Source organism: Dendrobates tinctorius, unplaced genomic scaffold (genome assembly GCF_039654945.1).
Source record: "Dendrobates tinctorius isolate UK_male_01 unplaced genomic scaffold, ASM3965494v1 ptg000162l, whole genome shotgun sequence".
Lineage (NCBI taxonomy): Eukaryota > Metazoa > Chordata > Amphibia > Anura > Dendrobatidae > Dendrobates > Dendrobates tinctorius.
The window spans coordinates 65,903,209-65,920,270 of record NW_027361829.1 but is presented as its reverse complement, the minus strand read 5'-3'; the positions used below and the strand labels follow the sequence as shown (position 1 = coordinate 65,920,270).

The following is a 17,062-nucleotide window of genomic DNA, read 5'->3' as shown; positions in this document are numbered from 1 at the left end:
GAACTAGCGAGAACCAGCTGACGGTGCTGGAACCCAGAGTGGCAGCTGAAGGAACAAGAGCCAATGGCACAACCGTGGACCAGCTGACGGTGCTGGAATACGATTAATAAGCAGGAGGTACCTGTGCTACAAAGCACTACCAAGGACCAGCTGACGGTGCTGGAACTCGGATACCGAGAAGGAGGCACCTAGTCCAAAGGCACTGACGAGAACCAGCTGACGGTGCTGGAACCCAGAGTGGCAGCTGAAGGGACAAGAGCCAATGGCACAACCGTGGACCAGCTGACGGTGCTGGAACATGGTTAATAAGCAGGAGGTACCTGTGCTACAAAGCATTACCAAGGACCAGCTGACGGTGCTGGAACTCGGCTACCGAGAAGGAGGCACCTAGGCCAAAGGCACTGCCGAGAACCAGCTGACGGTGCTGGAACCCGGATGGGTAGCACAAGGTACCCATAATAAACAAAGTTGCAAGGCCGCGAGCAGGACGCAGTTACCGAAACCCACAGTCCAACAGGGGGTGCTTGTCCTATTGGCACTATGGAACCAGCCTTTATTACCAGAATCCGCAGCCCACATAGGAAGCACCGAAACTGCAGGCACCATAGACTCGGCTAACCCGACCGCAACACGACAGGACAACGTATTGGTGGCAAAGTGACGTTGACACTACCCGGAAACAGCAGGCGTGCTGGAACCAGGCTGGGCAGGAGGGAGTACCCGTGCCAAAGACACCATCTGAGCAGCAACTGGCGATGTTGGAGCCCAGGGTCAATCATGCAGGAGGCTGAGGCCTACTTGGAGCGAGTAGTAAATAAGATGTAGTGTGATTTTGGAGGCAGCAGGAGACTTTGTCGTCCACACAGCAGGGGAGCAGCTGGCGTTACTGAACCCCACAAACACTGGAGCATGTGTTTTTGTCTGTGCAGACGACACTTCCGAGCAACAACTAGCTGTGTTGAAGCCCAGGATCAAACATGGAGCAGGCTGAGGCCTACTTGAAGCAAGTTTTATACCGGTTGTAAACTACTACTGATTGTAACCGTGCTCCACTTAAGCCTCTGGCTCTTCTGTCTCTAGTATTTCCCCTGGCCTCCAACCCCGCCAGTTACTGCTCTGAAGTGGCATCTGCACAATCCACACTTGTTCCTGGGTTACAGGGGCTCAGTCACGTCAGTTGATCCCCTGATGTGTGTCCGTCAAGGTCTCCTGCTCTGTCCACATTCCCACTACTAGTAATGGGAATGTGGACAGAGCAGGAGACATTGCCGGACACACATCAGGGGATCAATTGACGTGACTGAGCCCCAGTAACACAGGAACAAGTGTGGATTGTGCAGACGCCACTTCAGAGCAGCAACTGGCGGGGTTGGAGGCCAGGGGAAATACTAGAGACAGTGCAGCCAGAAGCCTAAGTGGAGCACGGTTAAAAATCAGTAGTAGTGTGACTGTGTAGGCAGCAGGAGACTTTGCCATCCACACAGCAGGGGAGCAGCTGGCATTACTGAACCCCACTGACACAGGAGCTATTGTGTTTATCTCTGTGAAGACGGCACTTCTGAACACCAACTGGCGTTGTTGGAGCCCGGGATCAAGCATGGAGCAGGCTGAGGCCTTATGTTTTTTGCATGTGGAGGCAGCAGGAGACATTGCAGTCCACACAGCAGGGGAACAACTGACGTTACTGAACCCCACTAACATAGGAGCTAGTGTGTTTTACTCTGTGAAGACGGCACATCTGAGCACCAACTGGCGTTGTTGGAGCCCAGGATCAAGCATGGAGCAGGCTGAGGCCTGATGTTTTTTGCATGTGGAGGCAGCAGGAGACATTGCCGTCCACACAGCAGGGGAACAGCTGACGTTACTGAACCCCACTAACACAGGAGCTAGTGTGTTTTACTCTGTGAAGACGGCACTTCTGAACACCAACTGGCGTTGTTGGAGCCCAGGATCAAGCATGGAGCAGGCAGAGGCCTGATGTTTTTTGCATGTGGAGGCAGCAGGAGACATTGCCGTCCACATAGCAGGGGAACAGCAGACGTTACTGAACCCCACTAACACAGGAGCTAGTGTTTTTCTCTGTGCGGACAGCACTTCCAAGTGACAACTGGCTGTGTTGAAGCCCAGGATCAATCATGCAGCAGGCGGAGGCCAACTTGCAGCAAGTTTTATGTAGTTTGTAGACTACTACTGATTGTAAACGTGCTCCACTATGGCCTCTGGCTCCACTGTCTCTAGTATTTCCCCTTGCCTCCATTCCCGCCAGTAACTGCTCTGAAGTGGCGCCTGCACAATCCACACTTGTTCCTGTGTTACTGGGGCTCAGTCACGTCAGTTGATCCCCTGATGTGTGTCCGGCAATGTCTCCTGCTCTGTCCACATTCCCACTACTAGTGCCAGACATGGGATGTGAGTGAGGTTGCCTAGGTCCAGAGCTGCCACCAGATTTCGGCCATTGTCACACACTACCAAGCCCGGCTGGAGATTTGCTGGCACAAACCACACGTCCTGCTTGATGGCATTCCAGAGCTCCTGCGCTGTGTGGCTTCGATTCCCCAAAGAAATTAACGTGAGTATGGCCTGTTGACGTTTGGCCACGGCTGTGCTCATATCGGTCGTAACAGGTTCCTGAGGCGCTGTTTCTGAGGAACTTGAGTAGGAGGAGGAGTCAATGTGTAGAGACTGGATTCCTGCAATCCATGGAGTTGGCAGAACATGTACAGCGCTACTCTCCAGATCTGTACCCAGCTCCACAACATTGACCCAATGGGCAATGAGGGAAAGGTATCGTCCCTGTCCATGGTTACTGGTCCACACATCGGTGGTCAGGTGGACCTTGCTACTGACGGCGTTTAGTAGCGCATGTTTTATTTTTCCCTCCACATGTTTTTGCAGGGCAGGGACAGCTTGTCTGCTGAAATAAAGGCAGCTCGGCACGGTGTATTGTGGGACTGCTAATGCCATGAAGTTCCGGAAGGTGTCAGTCTCCACCAGCCTGAATGAGAGCATTTCAAGTGCCAGTAGTTTGGCAATGCCAGCATTCAGAGCCTGTGCTCAGGGATGGTTTGCCGAGTATGGCCGCTTTTTATCCCATGCCTGTGCTACCGATGGCTGTAGAGTGGCCTGGGAGTGTGAGGATGACTGGGAACGTGGTGCTGTGGGTGGAATGTCACTGGGTCTCCAGACAACAGTGCCAGAGGTTCTTCCTTGGCGATCCTGTGAGGAAGCCAAACCAGCTGTGTGTGAGCTGGAGGAAGAGGCCCCAACACGAGCTGAAGAGGTGGTAGGTGGTGCTGTACGTTGGTCTACATCTTCAGTGTGTCTGTGTAACTCCACCTCATGCTTGGTCCGCACATGTTTCCACATATTTGTGGTATTGAGGTTGCTGACATTTTTCCCTCTTTTGACTTTCTGATGACACAGCTTGCATTTGACAAAGCAAATGTCATCTGCAACTGTGTCAAAAAAGGACCACACACTGCAAGTCTTGGGAGCGCCCGTTTTGGCTATTGGAAGAGGAATGCTCCTAACGGGTGCCGAAGTGGAGGCTACAGGCCACCAAGTCTGCCCCCTCCCTCTCCCTACTGTTTTGGCCGTTCGGGGAATCTCTTCCTCAGAGCTGCTCCCACCACCTTCCTGTTCTTCACGCCATGATGGGTCAAGGACCTCATCATCTACACTCCCCTCTTCAAACACCTGCTTCTCCTGGGTTGTCTCACCAGCACCGTACGCACCAGAAAGTGGCACCTGAGTCTCGTCATCATCTGATGCGTACTGAGTTGTGCTGACTAGAGTTGAGCGACTTTTGGTTTTTTATGGTCGAGTTTCGTTTCGTGAAACCCGACTTTTCCAAAAGTCGGGTCGAGCAAGATCGGCCGATTATAGGGAAAAGTCGGGGTCGTCCCGAAACACGAAACCCAATGTAAGTCAATGGGGAATAAAAGTCGGCAGTGAGAGGAGGACAGGAAACACACCTACAGTGCCCATTTGAATGCCAAAAGCATCAATTCTTCTTACTTAAGCTTGTCAACCTTAATTAACTTCATAATACAAGTTACGCACTGAAAAATGGGGGTTATTTGGCTAAAGTTATGGGGGGGTAGGGCTGGCTCCAGGTTTTCATGTGCCCTGGGCGAAAGAGCGCCCCTTTAACACATACCACAACTCATCATGCTCCGATACGGCAGAGAAATAGCGGTATAGTACAATGAAAAATACTTCACTTTTTACATCTCATGACGAGGCCCATCTATTTCTCCATACAGAATCATTGGTCCCATATACTGTTTGAAACAGTATATGATGCGCTCCACATAATGCTACAGTATATGTTGGTCCCCATGGATGAAGCTCCACTGTCTTATGGGCCCAAATAATGCTCCAAAGATAATGGGCCCCATTTCTAATGCTCTAGTGTATAATGGGCCCTGTAAATGCTGCTCCAGTGTCTGATGTCCACCTTTGGAATGTTCCAGTGTATGGTGGGCCCCATCTATCATTCTCCAGAGTATAGTGCTCCCCAAAAATTGCTGTCCCAACATTGAAAACAATCAAATAAGTCTCCTCGCTAGGGAATCCCTGTACTAGTCTGGACTCCTCGTCGTCCCCATCTTCCATCTCACTGCACAGTATTTCAACCTTGCAAGTGCTGTGATCCTGAGCAAGCAGGGGGGGCCCACTCGTTGGCGACGGCACTAGCACAGGGCCCCTGATAGTACGGTGGTGTGTCTGATGGCGGGTGGGCCGAACCTGCACTTTCATCTGCAGCTTCCTCTTTGTCACCGTGTAAGATGGAACTGTATATGGGAAGGGTAACCTGAGTTTCATCAGGGTCAGATTCAGGCCGGGTAGCGTGCGAGGGGAATGTAGTGGTCTGGGTCAATGTACCAGCAGATTCATCGAGCAGTGGCTGGGCATCAGTGCACTTGTGTCGCCCCCAGGAGTACGGTCGCCACAGTGGCATTACCTTCCTCCTAGGGAGTGTGATGTCATGCTTGGGAGCAACGAAGGATCTCTCTAGCAGGTTAACTGATTGGGCGGCGTTATTCCCACGAGTCATGACCCTCCAAACAGCGTTCATGAAGGCAAAGTGTTTGTTTTACGTGGGCAGTATGGTTGCAAAGCTGAACCTTAAAGGAATGTCCAGAAGGGCACCACCAGGAGTGGAGCCTACGGCATAATTTGACTCAACACGGTGTGAGAATCATGTGGGAATAGTGGATGAGGGCAGGTATATCTCACCCAGATTCCTTTCCTATGTGGCCTAGTCTGGTCAGTATCGCACCTGCTTGCTAATGAATAATGGGAGGTGGATATAAAAGGATGCCAGGTGGTTGTGGGAGTGTCTCAGCCTGGGAACACAGAGAGCCTGTCTGTGTGAGAGACACACGTGAGTGAGAGCAGTGCCCACTGCAACTGTGGTTTGGCTGGATAGGAGAAGCCCGCCAGTTGGTAGTTAGGTTGTACTTTGTTTAGTTAGTGCCGGACAGGCAAGGATTTGTTTTATGTTTTATTTTTTTATGCATTGCTTTCACCATTAATAAACCTGACCCAGTGTCAGTTATACCCGAATCCCAGCTCTGCGCCTGAGTTTCATGCTGAACGCACGTGACCTTTGACCCCAGCAAAGGCGATCCCGGAGTGTTTTATCACATTGTGGTGGAGAATGCGGGCATCACGTTGCAAGCATGAGCATGGAGGACGTGGTGAAAGCGCTGGTACAGTCCACCGCCGTCCAGCAAGAAGCTAATCGGGTGATGATGGCCCAGCTGAAGGAGTTGGTGGACATGACAGCTACCGATCGTTCGCTTCTCCAGCAGGTGGCACAGCGCCTGGCAAGCCTACATGAGGTTAACCTGGAAGCCGAGTCGAGAGTGATTCACGTGAGTCGGTACTGGCAGAATATGACAACCGAAGATGACGTCGAGGCATACCTGACCACGTTTGAACGGACGGCGGTACGAGAAAAATGGCCGAAGGCACGATGGGCCGGCCTGATTGCCCCGTTTCTTTCCGGTGAGGCCCAAAAGGCTTATTATGACTTAGAGCCTGAAGCTGCGCAGGACTTTGACAAACTGAAAGCCGAGATCTTGGCCCGGCTGGGAGTGACGACCGCTGTCCGTGCACAGAGAGTGCATCAATGGACTTATCAGCCGGATAAACCACCGCGGTCACAGATGTTCGACCTGATCCACGTGACGAAGAAGTGGCTACAACCCGAGGTGCTGACAGCGCCAGAGATAATCCAGAGAGTCGTCATGGACAAGTACCTGAGAGCTCTACCGCCAGCCCTGAGGAAGTGGGTAAGCCATGGAAATCCTACGACGGCAGATCAACTGGTGGATCTGGTTGAACGTTACTCCGTGGCGGAAGGACTCCGAGACGACGTTACCCCACCTCGTTCTTCATCATCTCCACGTGGAACCGGTAAGACTGTTCCAGGGAGTAGGGGAGATGGAAAAATCCCTAAGACAGTGGGGGAGGAAAATGGGACTGCCCGCACTGCGAGGCCGAGAGTAGCGAACTATGGTCTAAGCAAGGGGCCCGTTAGGTGTTTCCGCTGCCAAGAGATGGGACATATTGCTGCGAACTGTCCGGTCACTACTGAACCCATGCAATGCGACGTCACAGACTCTAAAAACCGCGTGTCTATGGTTGCACGGGTAGTGAGTGTGAATGCCGGTCAAAAGGATGCGGAAAAACACTTGTGTGATTTAACTGTTGATGGCAAAAATGTGGTGGCATTGTTAGACTCGGGAAGTGTGGTGACTCTGGTGAAGGCCAGTCTGGTGTCAGCCCCGACTGGACCATCAGACAAATTTTCTGTAACGTGTGTGCATGGAGACACCTGTTCGTACCTCACCACGGTCATATGCATTACTACTTCCTATGGGTCTGTGCAACATAAAGTGGGACTCGTCCCGGCGTTATTGCATGATGTTATCCTGGGCCAGGATTTTCCCCACTTCTGGCAATTGTGGGAGAATCAGTTGATGCCCTTGGGTAATCGTGTACATGATTCTTCTCCCAGGGCGCGTGGGGGTCCCGAACCCCTGGAGGAGGTCTCCCTGGAAGACTCGGGGGAAGAGTCTGCGGGAAATGACCTGCAGTTCCCGTTTTCAGTCATGGCGGGTGATACGGAGGAGACCGGGGAAGAGGAGGAGGCCGACAGCCGTCCACCTCCCCGTTTGCCGGATTTAGAAGTTCAGAAAGATGACTTCCAAAGCGAGCAAATAAAGGATCCTACCCTTTCTCAGGCTAGGACAAATGTAAAAGTGATAAACGGGGTACCCGTAGAACCTGGCTCTAGGCTGGCATATCCTTACATGGTTCTGGAGAATGATTTACTCTATCAGATAGAGAAAAAGGGGGAAGGTACGGTGCAACTATTAGTCGTGCCAAAACCCTACCGGCGGCAGGTGCTGGACCTGGCCCACGGACATGTGATGGGAGGTCACCTGGGAGTCCAGAAAACCACCGAAAGGATATTACACTGTTTTGTTTGGCCAGGCATGCATCACGATATTCGTGTATATTGTGAGTCTTGTCCTGACTGCCAAGCCTCTGCACCTAAGCCCCGGTTCTGTAGCCCTTTGGTACCCCTACCTATTATTGAGGTCCCGTTTGAGAGGATTGGGATGGATTTAGTTGGACCCCTTCCACGGTCTGCACGTGGACACCAACATATCCTGGTCATCTTGAATTATGCCACTCGTTACCCGGAGGCCATCCCTTTGCGTAACATGGCCACCAAGACGATTGCCAAGGAACTGGTGCATGTGTTTAGTCGGGTCGGTATACCAAAACAGATACTCACCGACCAGGGGACCCCCTTTATGTCCAGGGTAATGAAGGAGCTCTGCCGATTGTTACAAATCGAACCGTTACGCACATCCGTGTATCATCCTCAAACAGACGGGTTGGTCGAACGGTTCAATAAAACTCTGAAGCAGATGCCGTTAAAGGTGATAGACAAGGATGGGAAGAACTGGGACTATTTACTTCCGTATTTGCTTTTTGCCATCAGGGAAGTACCCCAGTCTTCCACGGGATTCTCGCCTTTCGAGTTATTGTACGCCCGACGTCCTCGCGGACTGTTAGACGTTGCAAAAGAAACCTGGGAGGGTCAGGTCACTCCGTTTAAAACGGTGATAGATCACGTCACACAAATGCAGGACCGTATTGCGGCTGTTATGCCTATAGTCAAAGAACACATGATGCAGGCTCAAGGAGCCCAAAAAAGAATCTATGATAGGGGCGCCAAGATCCGTACGTTTGCACCCGGAGATAGGGTGTTGATCCTGGTCCCCACGGTGGACAGTAAGTTCCTGGCAAAGTGGCAGGGCCCCTTTGAGATTAAGGAAAGAGTTGGTGAAGTAAACTACAAAGTATACCAGGCAGGTAAGCGGAAACCTGAACAGATTTATCATGTAAATCTGATAAAACCCTGGAAAGATCGGTCTGCCTTGTCAGCGGAGCTGGCCCGTCCCGTCTGCTCGCATACCGTACCGGAGGTACGGGTTGCAGAGACTCTCTCGGAGCGGCAAAAGACTGAGGTCAGGCAGTTTCTACTTCACAACCAAAAGTTTTTCTCAGAAAAACCCGGGCAGACTACGCTAATGAAACATGACATCGTAACAGAACCTGGTGTCACAGTTCACGTAAAGCCCTACCGAATCCCGGAAGCGCGCCGTGAAGCCGTTTCCCGAGAAGTGAAGGCAATGTTAGAGTTAGGTGTCATTGAGGAATCGCACAGTGCTTGGTCCAGCCCGATTGTGCTAATTCCTAAACCGGACGGCACCATCCGGTTCTGCAATGACTTCAGGAAACTGAATGCGGTCTCAAAATTTGATGCCTACCCTATGCCCCGGGTCGACGAGTTAATAGATCGGTTAGGAAAAGCCCGGTACATTACGACCCTAGACCTAACAAAGGGGTATTGGCAGATCCCTCTGGTGGAGGCTGCCAGAGAAAAGACGGCATTTGCTACCCCAGAAGGTCTATTTCAGTATGTGTATATGCCGTTTGGACTGCACGGAGCACCGGCGACCTTCCAGAGACTGATGGATCGAGTCCTGAGGCCACATAGGCAGTACGCTTCGGCCTATTTGGACGACATTGTCATTTACAGCTTGGACTGGGAGACTCATCTCCAGAAAGTACAAGCTGTGATTGACGACCTGTGGGAGGCAGGTCTAACCGCGAACCCCAAGAAATGTCACATCGGGCTAGAAGAAGCCCGGTATTTGGGGTATGTAATTGGGAGGGGTGTTGTTAAACCCCAGGTTGATAAGATTCAGGCGGTTCAGGACTGGCCACAACCTGTCAACAAGAAGCAGGTGCAAGACTTCCTGGGGATCGCCGGCTATTATCGCCGGTTCATACCCAATTTTGCAGCCATCGCTACCCCCCTGACAGATCTTACAAAAGGGAAAGACTCCGTCATGATTAAATGGAGTTTAGCGGCTGAAGAAGCCTTCCATAGCCTAAAATGGGCACTTTGCTCTCAGCCCGTACTGGTGACTCCGGACTTCCGCAGCGCGTTTGTGGTACAAACGGATGCCTCTGATACCGGTATCGGGGCAGTACTCTCACAAGTGAGGGACGGAGTGGAACACCCAGTCCTCTATCTCAGCAGGAAGCTGAATAAACACGAGCAAAGGTATGCAGTCGTAGAAAAAGAGTGCTTCGCCATTAAGTGGGCTCTAGAGGCCCTCAAATATTACCTGGTGGGCCAAAAGTTCAGGCTGATCACGGACCATGCCCCTCTCAAGTGGATGCACTTGAACAAGGAACGGAATAGCCGGGTGACCCGGTGGTTCCTTGCCCTGCAGGCCTACACTTTTATGGTGGAGCACCGCCCAGGGGTACAGATGGGAAATGGAGATGCCCTGTCCCGAGTGCACTGTTTGGCGGGTGTCATTGCTCGACCGGAGAGGTCTGAGCAGAGGGGGGGGATATGTGAGAATCATGTGGGAATAGTGGATGAGGGCAGGTATATCTCGCCCAGATTCCTTTCCTATGTGGCCTAGTCTGGTCAGTATCGCACCTGCTTGCTAATGAATAATGGGAGGTGGATATAAAAGGATGCCAGGTGGTTGTGGGAGTGTCTCAGCCTGGGAACACAGAGAGCCTGTCTGTGTGAGAGACACACGTGAGTGAGAGCAGTGCCCACTGCAACTGTGGTTTGGCTGGACGGGAGAAGCCCGCCAGTTGGTAGTTAGGTTGTACTTTGTTTAGTTAGTGCCGGACAGGCAAGGATTTGTTTTATGTTTTATTTTTTTATGCATTGCTTTCACCATTAATAAACCTGACCCAGTGTCAGTTATACCCGAATCCCAGCTCTGCGCCTGAGTTTCATGCTGAACGCACGTGACCTTTGACCCCAGCAAAGGCGATCCCGGTTTGTTTTATCACAACGGGCAACCTCAACCATGCCAGCTACAGAACAGATGCACACATTGCAAGCTTAATTCCGTTAACGAACGAGACTCCGTCATGCCCCGCGGTCCGAGTCCGGCTTACTAGAGGGACACGTGAGGCTCTGGCACATGAGATTGGCCAATAACTGGTGTGTCATGCCCTTACATGTCCGTGGCTGCATGTGCGCTACACTGAAAAGGCCAGCGTTTGTCGCTTACAGGTGCAGATAACCCGCTGAACAACGTTAGTGATGGGGATCACTGATTACAATTATTACTCGCGAGCGATGATTTCCCAGTAAGTGCAGGTCAACCGCAGTTCCGGAATTAGGCCTAACCGTCATTCCTGAAAAAATGAAAAACTTATGTGTGCAAACCACAGGTGCTGTAGCTTGCTTAACAGCTCGCCAGCCGTTCTCACGCCCAGTATGGATTACACGTGATTGCACAAAGGTGAGAAAGGGTACCGTATCCCCGGATAACATGTATGGATAGCGTAGACATTCAAAAGATATGTCTATACATCAGGAGGCAGGCTCAGACGGTGTTAGGCCCAGTATGGCTTGCAAGTGATTGCACAAAGGTGAGAAAGGGTACCGTATCCCCGGATAACATGTATGGATAGCGTACACATTCAAAAGATATGTCTATACATCAGGAGGCAGGCTCAGACGGTGTTAGGCCCAGTATGGCTTGCAAGTGATTGCACAAAGGTGAGAAAGGGTACCGTATCCCCGGATAACATGTATGGATAGCGTACACATTCAAAAGATATGTCTATACATCAGGAGGCAGGCTCAGACGGTGTTAGGCCCAGTATGGCTTGCACGTGATTGCACAAAGGTGAGAAAGGGTACCGTATCCCCGGATAACATGTATGGATAGCGTACACATTCAAAAGATAGGTCTATACATCAGGAGGCAGGCTCAGACGGTGTTAGGCCCAGTATGGCTTGCACGTGATTGCACAAAGGTGAGAAAGGGTACCGTATCCCCGGATAACATGTATGGATAGCGTACACATTCAAAAGATATGTCTATACATCAGGAGGCAGGCTCAGACGGTGTTAGGCCCAGTATGGCTTGCACGTGATTGCACAAAGGTGAGAAAGGGTACCGTATCCCCGGATAACATGTATGGATAGCGTACACATTCAAAAGATATGTCTATACATCAGGAGGCAGGCTCTGACGGTGTCAGGCACAGTATGGATTTGACGGCCCAGACTACACAGCGGAGGAGCAGGGAGAGGTAAAGATTGCAAATGCTGGGGCCCTGCCCAAGCAAGGGGGCCCACTCGTGGGCGTCGGTACTGGCACTGGGCCCCTCATAGTACGGCGGTGTGTCTGACGGTGGGTGTGCACCGCCACCGTCAGAGACACTTGATTGCACTATGAGGGACCCTGTGCCAGTGCCCGCGCCCAAGAGTCGGCCTACCCACCTGTCCAGGGCAACGGCACTCGCACGTTGTCGTGCGCTAGGTGGTGACCCCGGCCATGGGGGGGGAGGCAGCACAGTTAGGGAGTTTTAGAAAGTGGCATATGTTGATGTTGGACATTCAGCTGATGCAAAAGTCGAAATAGGTCAAGTCCCAGGAAGAGGTGGACCAAAGCAAGCCATTTTTCTGTCACCCTATGTGTCATCAGGGTAAGGTGGGACAAAATCCTTGGAAACCCATGCATGGTTCATTTTAATGAAGGTTAGATCATCCACATTTTGGGTTGAAAGACGGGTCCTTTTTTCTGTCAGGATTGATCCAGCTGCACTGAAGACTCTTTCCGATAGCACACTTGCAGCTGGGCAAGCGAGTGTTATGCGGGGCTTAGGTCAAAGGAGGCTGACAAACCCGGGCCCCTGCGGAGTCCCTCAAACTAGGGAAAACCCTGTCTGACCCTCAACCCAGGGTTTTTGCTAAAGGTGCAAATGCCTCTCCTTATCTTCTGCTCAGCCCTAAGCTGAACCCTCCACCCTCCACCCAGTGAGTTGTAAAACCACCAAAGCCCACACAGTAATGACAGACAGGGAGAACTCAAACCACACCGCGCCGCATACACACAGGACAATACTATAATGTGAACAGGGCAAAACAAAGCACAAATATAGGAAGGCGAAAAGGTAACAACGGATCATACGACACCAGATATGAATTTCTCTCTCCAACACCTCCTCTCCAGACCGGAACCACTTGGCACAAAACACAAGCTATAATCGGCGACGCCCACAGGCCAGCACGACTATTTAAAGACCGTGGGCGTGACCAAACATCCCACCTGATTTCCAGCTAGATTAACCCCAGATAACCTGAGTAAAATCAAGCCGGCGCCACTGAGGCTATAGTGGACGGAGATGGAACTACCGCTGCCTGCCGGACGCTGTGGTGTGAACAGCGTCTGACATGACAGTACCCCGTCTTCTACGAGGGACCCCAGGGCCCTCAAGACTCATAGGACCCGGCTTGTCCGGATGGCGGCGGTGAAAGGAACTGACCAGTCGATCCGCGTGTATGTCCGAGGCTGGTACCCAAGACCTCTCCTCCGGACCATACCCCCGCCAGTGCACCAAATACTGAAGAGTACGGCGCAGTACTCGAGAGTCCACCACTCTAAATCGCCATCCACCATGACTGGAGGTGGCATCGGCGTCGTGTCCACAGAGCCTACCACCTTTTTCAATAAAGACCTGTGAAACACGTTGTGTATCTTGTATACCGCAGGAAGCTCCAACCGATAAGCGACCGGGTTAATGATGGCAGCAATCTTAAAAGGGCCAATAAATCTTGGACCCAATTTCAATGATGGAACTTTGAGTTTTATGTTTTTAGTAGCTAACCACACCCAATCACCCACACACAGGTCCGGACCTGGCACGCGTCTAGAGTCAGCCACACGTTTGTATCTTGCACTCATGCTCAGCAATCGCTGTTTCACACTCCTCCAGACCGATGATAGTTGAACTCCTAATCGGTCCTCCTCTGGGACGCCCCCAGAGACCCCCTGACGCAAGGTACAAAATTGAGGATGGTGCCCATAAACACAAAAGAATGGAGACTCTCCCGATGATTCTTGGCGGTGATTATTTAATGCGAACTCGGCCAAGGGAAGGAACGTCGACCACTCCTCTTGGTTGTCAGACACAAAACATCGCAAATACTGCTCCAGATTTTGGTTCATGCGCTCAGTTTGACCATTTGACTGCGGATGAAACGCCGACGAATGAGACAACTTGATCCCCAATCGTGAGCAAAAAGCTTTCCAAAACTTTGCCACAAACTGGGTACCCCTATCAGACACTATGTCCGATGGAACTCCGTGCAGTCTGACCACCTCCTGCACAAAGACCTGAGCCAACGTCTTCGCGTTGGGCAAGGAAGGCAACGACACAAAATGCACCATCTTCGAAAATCGATCAACCACCACCAGGATGACCGTGTTCCCCGCCGAGGCAGGCAAATCTGTGATAAAGTCCATGGAGATTTCTGTCCATGGCCTACTAGGTATCCCCAGCGGCTGTAGAGTGCCAGCAGGACGGGTTCTGGGCGACTTGGCCCTGGCGCACGTGATGCAAGCTGTCACGTACGAAACCACGTCCTGACGGATTTTTGGCCACCAGAAGCGGCGCGATACCAGTTCCAAGGTGCCCCTAACCCCTGGATGACCGGCCAGGACCGAGTCGTGGTGTTCCCCCAACACCTTAAGACGAAGATGAAGGGGTACGAACGACTTATTAGCTGGAAGTCCTGGTGGTACCTCCTCCTGGGCCTCGGCAATCTCCGCCTCTACCTCAGTCGTGAGAGCCGAAACCACTACACCTTCCTGGAGGATGGGTACCGGATCTTCCCGAGGTTCTCCCCCCGGAAAACACCTGGACAAGGCATCCGCCTTGGTGTTTTTCGCCCCAGGACGGTAAGTCACCAGAAAGTTAAAACGTGTAAAAAACAATGCCCAGCGAGCCTGCCTGGGAGACAGACGCTTGGCCGACTCCAGATAGAGCAGGTTTTTATGGTCGGTGATGACTGTGACCTGGTGGGCCGCCCCCTCCAAGAAGTGTCGCCATTCCTCAAAAGCCAATTTGATGGCCAACAACTCCCTGTTGCCGATGTCGTAATTCCGTTCGGCCGGCGACAGTTTCTTGGAGAAGTAGGCGCATGGACGCAAATTGCTCAAGGACGAGCCCTGTGACAGTACTGCCCCCACTCCCACCTCAGACGCATCGACCTCCACCGTAAAAGGTTTAGATACGTCCGGTTGCACCAAAATGGGGGCTGAAGCAAAACAGTTCTTCAGAAGCTCAAATGCACGCACCGCATCCTCAGACCAGATAGCGAGATTGGTACCTTTTTTCGTCATGTCCGTGAGCGGTTTGGCTATAGTAGAGAAATTCTTAATAAACTTCCTATAATAGTTAGCAAACCCAAGGAACCGCTGGAGCGCTTTTAGATTACCAGGCCGTTCCCATCGCAGCACCGCTTGCACCTTCGCAGCATCCATTTTAAACCCTGCGGCGGACACAATATATCCCAAAAAAGGCAACTCTTGAACAAAAAACATGCATTTTTCGAGCTTAGCATAGAGCTTATTCTCACGGAGCAGCTGTAACACCTGCCTGACATGCTCTAAATGAGTGTCCTGGTCGCTCGAATAAATGAGGATATCATCCAGGTACACAATCACAAATTTCCCCAGCACATGAGCAAATACATCATTTATGAAATGTTGGAACACAGCCAGCGTGGTTGTCAACCCAAATGGCATAACTAGGCTTTCAAAATGACCCTCAGGGGTATTAAATGCCGTCTTCCACTCATCCCCGTGACGGACCCTTATGAGGTTATATGCCCCCCTGAGGTCAAGTTTGGAAAACCACTTCGCACCCGCCACCTGGTTGAACAAATCAGGGATCAGAGGCATCGGGTAGGGATCACGGACCGTAATCTGGTTTAACTCCCGGAAATCCAGACACGGGCGTAACCCCCCATCTTTTTTCTTAATGAAGAAAAACCCCGCTGCTACAGGTGAGGATGAAGGCCGGATGTGCCCTTTACTTAAACTCTCCGCAATGTAATCCTTAAGAGCTTGTCTCTCCGGACCTGAAATACTAAACATCCTCGCCTTTGGCAATTTAGCCCCGGGTTTTAACCTAATCTGACAGTCATAGGCTCGATGTGGAGGTAGTTCTGAGCAACCCCTCTCAGAGAATACGTCCGCAAAATCCAGCAATGCCTCCGGAAGGCTGGACTTCACGGAGGACACACATGTGGCCAAGCAATTTTCCTGGCAGAAACTGCTCCACTGGACTATGTCCTGGGTTCTCCAGTCAATCACTGGGTTGTGCTTAGACAACCATGGGAAACCCAGGACTATTTGTGCTGGGAGATTATTGAGTACCTTACAAGTAACCCACTCAGAATGTAGGACCCCAATGTGGAGTTTAACCTCAGCTACAAACTCAGTAATCTCCCCCTGTGGGAGGGGAGCGGCATTAATGGTAACCACGCGAATAGGATGAGGGAGTTTTTCGATCTTGAAACCTGCCATGCGTGCAAACTCCTCATCCATGAGATTGGTGGCTGAACCGCTATCCACAAACACTGATATTGGTAGCTCTCTGCCCGTAATAATAACCCTGGCAGGGAGCATACATTGAGATACCATCATGGAGGATATGCATACGCTCAGTTGGGCCTCCTCCATACCCTCTGAGCTTACCAGTTTTCCGCCGGTGCGACTTTCTTTGGTAGCACAGGACAAGCATTTACATAATGATCTCTTTTACCACAGTAAAAACATGCTCCATGCTTCCTGAACCCAGGAACGCGGCGCTGCACATGCGATACCCCCGCGATTTGCATAGGTTCCGTGGGGTCACCTGCAGCAACCACACTGGCACCCCTGCTTTCCCCCAGAGGCAGCGTCTCCTGCGCCCCTTGACGCAAACGGCGATCAATACGAATAACCAAACTCATGGCAGACTCCAAAGATGCCGGAGTCTCATACATCAGGAGGGCCTGTTTAACTCTTTCTGAGACCCCATGAATAAACTGACTCCGCAGCGCTGAGTCGTTCCACTGTGTGTCTACTGCCCAACGGCGAAATTCTGAACAATAGTCTTCCGCCATACGTTCCCCCTGACGGAGGGCGCGGATTTTAGATTCCGCCAAAGCCAATCTGTCGGGGTCATCATAAATGAGCCCGAGTGCTGAAAAAACATTCTCAACCGAATGAAACGTAGCAGAGTCGGCTGGTAAGGAAAACGCCCATGCTTGGGGGTCCCCACTCAGTAAAGATAACACCAGACCCACCCGCTGAGCCTCATTTCCTGAGGAGACCGGGCGCATGCGGAAGTATAACTTGCAAGCCTCCCGAAAGATGACAAATTTGCTGCGTTCCCCGGAAAATCGTTCAGGCAGCGGAATCTTAGGCTCTGCACCTGCACCTGCAGAAGCCGCTTGCACATTAGCTACAACCAGGCCCTGCTGCTGAACTGCCCCCTTCAACTCGGTGACCTGTACGGACAGCGCCGCCAACTGGCGGTTTATGGAAGTCATGGAATCCATGGAAAAATGTTGGGCCGATTATAATGTTATGCGGGGCTTAGGTCAAAGGAGGCTGACAAACCCGGGCCCCTGCGGAGTCCCTCAAAC

General features: G+C 51.6%; 1 protein-coding gene across 1 annotated transcript in view; it reads right to left on the bottom strand.

Annotated features, from left to right (window-relative positions):
• LOC141052768 (microtubule-associated serine/threonine-protein kinase 3-like) overlaps nt 1-12,621 on the bottom strand; it is a 110,413-nt gene extending 97,792 nt beyond the window's left edge. Inside the window, exon 1 of the mRNA XM_073550072.1 lies at nt 12,560-12,621. The gene's annotated coding sequence lies outside the window, so the exon portion shown is untranslated. The remainder of the gene's footprint in view (nt 1-12,559) is intronic.
• Between the last annotated feature and the right edge of the window lie 4,441 nt (nt 12,622-17,062).